Source organism: Salvelinus sp. IW2-2015, unplaced genomic scaffold, assembly GCF_002910315.2.
Source record: "Salvelinus sp. IW2-2015 unplaced genomic scaffold, ASM291031v2 Un_scaffold1374, whole genome shotgun sequence".
NCBI classification, from domain to species: Eukaryota; Metazoa; Chordata; class Actinopteri; order Salmoniformes; family Salmonidae; genus Salvelinus; species Salvelinus sp. IW2-2015.
This window is the reverse complement of record NW_019942865.1, coordinates 228711-234741: the sequence shown is the minus strand read 5'-3', so window position 1 is coordinate 234741 and position 6031 is coordinate 228711. Positions and strand designations below refer to the sequence as shown.

At 47.9% G+C, this 6031-nt stretch overlaps 1 pseudogene; it reads right to left on the bottom strand.

Moving 5' to 3' along the window:
• Positions 1–253: 253 nt before the first annotated feature.
• The window catches only part of LOC112070591 (nuclear factor 7, brain-like), a 9701-nt pseudogene continuing 3923 nt past the window's right edge, over positions 254–6031 (bottom strand).

The window sequence follows — 6031 nt, the reverse complement described above, 5'->3', positions numbered from 1 at the left end:
CCAATGAGCGCAGGCAGAACAGTTGAAACTGGAACAGCAGCAAGGCCAGGTGGACTGGGGACAGCAAGGAGTCATCATGCCGGTAGTCCTGACGCATGGTCCTAGGGCTCAGGTCCTCCGAGAGAGAGAAAGAAGAGAGAGGAGAGATTAGAGAGAGCATACTTAAATTCACACAGGACACCGAATAAGACAGGCGAACTCCAGATATAACAAACTGACCCTAGCCCCCGACACATAAACTATGCATCTCCACCCGGCACAGCCAGAAGTGGACTGGCCACCCCTCATAGCCTGGTTCCTCTCTAGGTTTCTTCCTAGGTTTTGGCCTTTCTAGGGAGTTTTTCCTAGCCGCCGTGCTTCTACACCTGCATTGCTTGCTGTTTGCGGTTTTAGGCTGGGTTTCTGTACAGCACTTCGAGATATTATCTGATGTACGAAGGGCTATATAAAATAAACTTGATTTGATTTGATTTGATAATGGTGAACCTTTTCTGACAGGTGAAAGTGTTTCAGCAAGAGTGTTCTTAATGGAGGAAGGTCCGGACAGACTCTGCGGTCACACCCAGGCTCCCCAACATCAATGTCCCAGCTGTGTGCTCCTGAGTTAATGGACGAAGGTCCCCTCTACTACATCACAGTGTGTCCTCCCTCTGTGAGAATCGTAATGAAGGACATCAATGGGTGTTACTGACTCATTTACATCATGTTAGTCCCTGATTCAGACAGAGACAGTATCCACTGAAACAGTCACCTTACCTGGTAACACTCTCAGAGGGAGGGGACAAAAGCCAGTGCAGATGAATGGAAAGACTCTTTCAGTGAAAGTGTGTGTGAATGTGTGTAGATGTGTGTTATTGACAGGGTCAGAGAATGACAGCTTTCCTCCTTCCCAGTCTAGCTGCACTCTGATCCTCTGGGGGTTCTGTCTCACTGTGAGGGGAGTGAGTGGCTGCTTTGGTACATGTGTTTTATAATCACCACCACCAAACAACACACCCCAGGATCCATCCCAATATCCACTGTCTCCCTTCCTCTGGACAGACTCTGTGATCACACCCAGGTACCAGTATATATTCTCCCCAACATCAATGWCCCAGMTGTGTGTTCCTGAGTTAAAACCCTCARAACCCAGGACAGTTTCTTCCTCATCAAAYCTCTCTGGGTTGTCWGGAAGCTGCTGTTTCTCATCACTGTATCTCACACTTGTCAGATCATCAGACASGATGAGATGTGGGTGGGCAGTGTTGGGGTCCAGAGTCACTGGAGCTGGACAGAGAGAACACAAACACACTGTGTTAATTAAAATGAAGGGGGAATACATTACTGTATATGATATATAATGCTATGTATTTTATGTTTTGTGTTATRTACWGTTGAAGTTGGAAGTTTACATACACATAGGTTGGAGTCATTAAAACTCGTTTTTCAACCACTCCACAAATTTCTTGTTAACAAACTGTAGTTTGGGCAAGTCTACTTTGTGCATGACACAAGTCATTTTTACAACAATTGTTTACAGACAGATTATTTCGCTTATAATTCACTGTATCACAATTCCAGTGGGTCAGAAGTTACATACACTACGTTGACTGTGCATTTAAACAGCTTGGGAAATTCCAGAAAATGTCATGGCTTATAAGCTTCTGATCAGCTAATTGACATCATTTGAATCAATTGGAGGTGTACCTGTGGATGAATTTCAAGGCCTACCTTCAAACTCAGTGCCTCTTTGCTTGACATCATGGAAAATCAAAAGAAATCAGCCAAGACCTCAGAAAAACATTGTAGACCTCCACAAGTCTGGTTCATCCTTGGGAGCAATTGCCAAACACCTGAGGTCCCAAGTTCATCTGTACAAACAATAGTATGCAAGTATAAACACCATGGGACCACGCAGCCGTCATACCTTTCAGGAAGGAGACCGTTCTGTCTCCTAGAGATGAACATACTTTGGTGCGAATAATGCAAATCAATCCCATAACAACAGCAAAGGACCTTTTGAAGAGCTGGAGGAAACAGGCACAAACGTATCTATATCCACAGTAAAACGAGTCCTATATCGACATAACCTGAAGGCCGCTCAGCTAGGAAGAAGCCACTGCTCCAAAACCGCCATAAAAAAGCCAGACTCACGGTTTGCAACTGCACATGGGGACAAAGATCATACTTTTTGGAGAAATGTCCTCCGGTCTGATAAACAAGACCAGAACTGTTTGGCCATAATGACCATCGTTATGTTTGGAGGAAAAAGAGGGAGGCTTGCAAGCCGAGAACACCGAAGATGGATCCAAGATGGCGTAGCAGTCGGACGTGTGTTTTTGTCTTGTCCCGTGTAAATAATCGTTTTCCTCGTTTTTTCAGTTTTTATTTTAATCTCACTTCCATCTACGGACTGAATATACTCTCCTGCAACCCCCAACACCCAATGTGGTACGGATCTGCTATTTTTTTATACTTTAGAACCGGAACCCCATCAGAAGCTAGCCAGCTAACTAACTACTAGCTAGTTATCAGTTAGTCACTGCTAGTGGTCTTTACCGTAACTCGGACACCAGCCAGCCTCAGCTTGGTCAATACATGCCAGTCTGCACAGCGCGATATCAACCAGAGAATATCGGACTGCTTTTTCTCTACCAAATCTCCAGATTACTACCGCAAGCTCTGGACCTTTACACCGGATCAGATAGCTAGCTGCAATCTGAGTGGCTACTCCTGGCTAACGTCTCTGTCCCGAAGCAAGCAACAGTTAGCCTTGAGCTAGCCTCGGCTAGGCCAATCTCCCGGCTAGCCGAAGAGGTCCTCCGGCTATTCTTGTGCTACAATACATATTTTGCCAATTGCCTGGACCTTTTTTTGCCGACACAGAGCCCCTGCCAATCCATCACAACTGGTCTAAATCAGCTACAAGCTAATTTAGCCACCTTCTGCACAGACACCAGCCTGTTATTAGCCTGGATATTACTCACCAATTTACCAGCATCGGACTGTCTCTCGACAACAACACGCCGGATTCTGCCGTAATCCTGAGCCACTACTTCTGATCCTCACAGCTAGCTTGCAGCTAGCGCAGCTAGCGCAGCTAGCGCAGCTAGCGCCACTGCCACGAAGCTAGCACCAGTTTAGCAAACAATTCTACATTCACAACCTCTCTTTCGCCATCGCCATCCGGCTTGGATTCTCTGTCGACACGACCACGTCTGGTCTGCAGACGTATACCCCACCCGCTGTGCCCTCAACCGGCCTCCGTCTGAGCAGACCCCCTCCGTCTGAGCAGACCACCCCCCGGGCTACTAACTTTAAACGCGCGTGCTAGCTTAGTGGAGGCCTCCCTGCTCCATCTACGGCTGCCCCCTGGACACTATGATCACTTGCTACATAGCTGATGCCTGATTGACTGTCCATTAATTCACGGTACTCCATTCTGTTTATTTGTGTTTTATCTGTCGGCTCTGTGCTTTAACTCAGGATCTGTGTGTAGTTAATCCGACCCTCTCTGCCTAGTCGTCGCCATTTTTACCTGTTGTTGCTGTGTTAGACTAGCACCCTGTTATTGCTGCTGTTATCTTACCTGTTGTTTTAGCTAGCTCTCCCAATCAAGACCTGCCAATCACTTTATGCCTTATTGTATGTCTCTCTCAAATATCAATATGCCTTGCATACTGTTGTTCAGGCTAGTTATTCATTATCATTGTTTGGTTTGCAATGGACCCCGTAGTTCCACTATCCGTACCTCTGATACCTCCTTTGTCCCACCCCCACACATGCGGTGACCTCACCCATTGAGACCAGCATGTCCAGAGATACAACCTCTCTTATCATCACCCAGTGCCTGGGCTTGCCTCCGCTGTACCCGTGCCCCACCATACCCCTGTCTGCCACATTATGCCAGAATCTATTCTACACGCCATAAATCTGCTCCTTTATTCTTTGTCCCCAACGCTCTAGGCGCCAGTTTTGATAGCCTTTAGCCGCACCCTCATCCTACTACTCCTCTGTTCCTCGTGATGTGGAGGTAAACCCAGGCCCTGGCATGTCCCCAGTCACCCTCATTTGTTGACTTCTGTGATCGAAAAAGCCTTGGCCTCATGCATGTCAACATCAGAAGCCCTCTCCCAAGTTTGCCTTACTCACCCGCTTTAGCACACTCTGCCAACCCTGATGTCCTTTGCGCCGTGTCGAATCCTGGCTTAGAAAGGCCACCAAAAAATTCTGGGATTTCCATACCCAACTATAACACTTTCCGTCAAGATAGAACTGCCAAAGGGGGAGGATGCAATCTACTGCAGAGATAGCCTGCAAAGTTCTGTCATACTTTCCAGGTCTTGCCCAAACAGTTCGAACTTCTAATTTTAAAAATTAATCTCTCCAGAAATAAGTCTCTCACTGTTGCCGCCTGCTACCGACCCCCTCAGCTCCCAGCTGTGCCTGGACACCATCTGTGAATTGATCGCTCCCCATCTAGCTTTCAGAGTTTGTTCTGTTAGGTGACCTAAACTGGGATATGCTTAACACCCCGGCAGTCCTACAATCCAAGCTTTGATGCCCTCAATCTCACACAAATCATCAAGGAACCCACCAGGTACAACCCTAAATCCGTAAACATGGCACCCTAATAGACATTATCCTGACCAACCTGCCCTCCAAATACACCTCTGCTGTCTTCAATCAAGATCTCAGCGATCACTGCCTCATTGCCTGTATCCGCCACGGGTCCGCGGTCAAACGACCACCCCTCATCACTGTCAAACGCTCCCTAAAACACTTCTGCGAGCAGCCTTTCTAATCGACCTGGCCCGGGTACCCTGGAAGGATATTGACCTCATCCGTCAGTTGAGGATGCCTGGTCATTCTTTAAAAGTTACTTCCTCACCATATTAGACAAGCATGCTCCGTTTCAAAAAATGCAGAACCAAGAAAACAGATATAGCCCTTGTTCACTCCAGACCTGACTGCCCTCGACCAGCACCACAAAAACATCTGTGGCGAACTGCAATAGCATCGAGGCCCCCGCGATATGCAACTGTTCAGGGAAGTCAGGAACCAAATACACGCAGTCAGTCAGGAAAGCAAAGGCCAGCTTTTTCAAGCAGAAATGTGCATCCTGTAGCTCTAACTCCAAAAAGTAAATACTGTAAAGTCCATGGAAAACAAGAGCACCTCCTCCCAGCTGCCCACTGCACTAGGCTAGGTAACACGGTCACCACTGATAAGTCGTGATAATCGAAAACTTCAACAAACATTTCTCAATGGCTGGCCATGCCTTCCTCCTGGCGACTCCAACCTTGGCCAACAGCCCCGCCCCCCCCGCTGCTACTCGCCCAAGGCCTCCCCAGCTTCTCCTTTACCCATATCCAGATAGCAGATGTTCTGAAAGAGCTCGGAAAACCTGGACCCATACAAATCAGCTGGGCTTGACAATCTGGACCCCTATTCTGAAACTGTCCGCCGCCATTGTCGCACCCCCTATTACCAGCCTGTTCAACCCTCTCCTTCGTATCATCTGAGATCCCCAAGGATTGGAAAGCTGCCGCGTCATCCCCCTCTTCAAAGGGGGAGACACTCTGGACCCAAACTGTTACAGACCTATATCCATCCTGCCCTGCCTATCTAAGGTCTTCGAAAGCCAAGTCAACAAACAGATCACTGACCATCTCGAATCCCACCGTACCTTCTCCGCTGTGCAATCCGGTTTCCGAGCCGGCACGGGTGCACCTCAGCCACGCTCAAGGTACTAAACGATATCATAACCGCCATCGATAAAAGACATTACTGTGCAGCCGTCTTCATCGACCTGGCCAAGGCTTTCGACTCTGTCAATCACACTATTCTTATCGGCAGACTCAGTAGCCTCGGTTTTTCTAATGACTGCCTTGCCTGGTTCACACAACTACTTTGCAGACAGAGTTCAGTGTGTCAAATCGGAGGGCATGCTGTCCGGTCCTCTGGCAGTCTCTATGGGGGTACCACAGGGTTCAATTCTCGGCCGACTCTTTTCTCTGTATACATCAATGATGTGCTCTTTGCTGCGCGA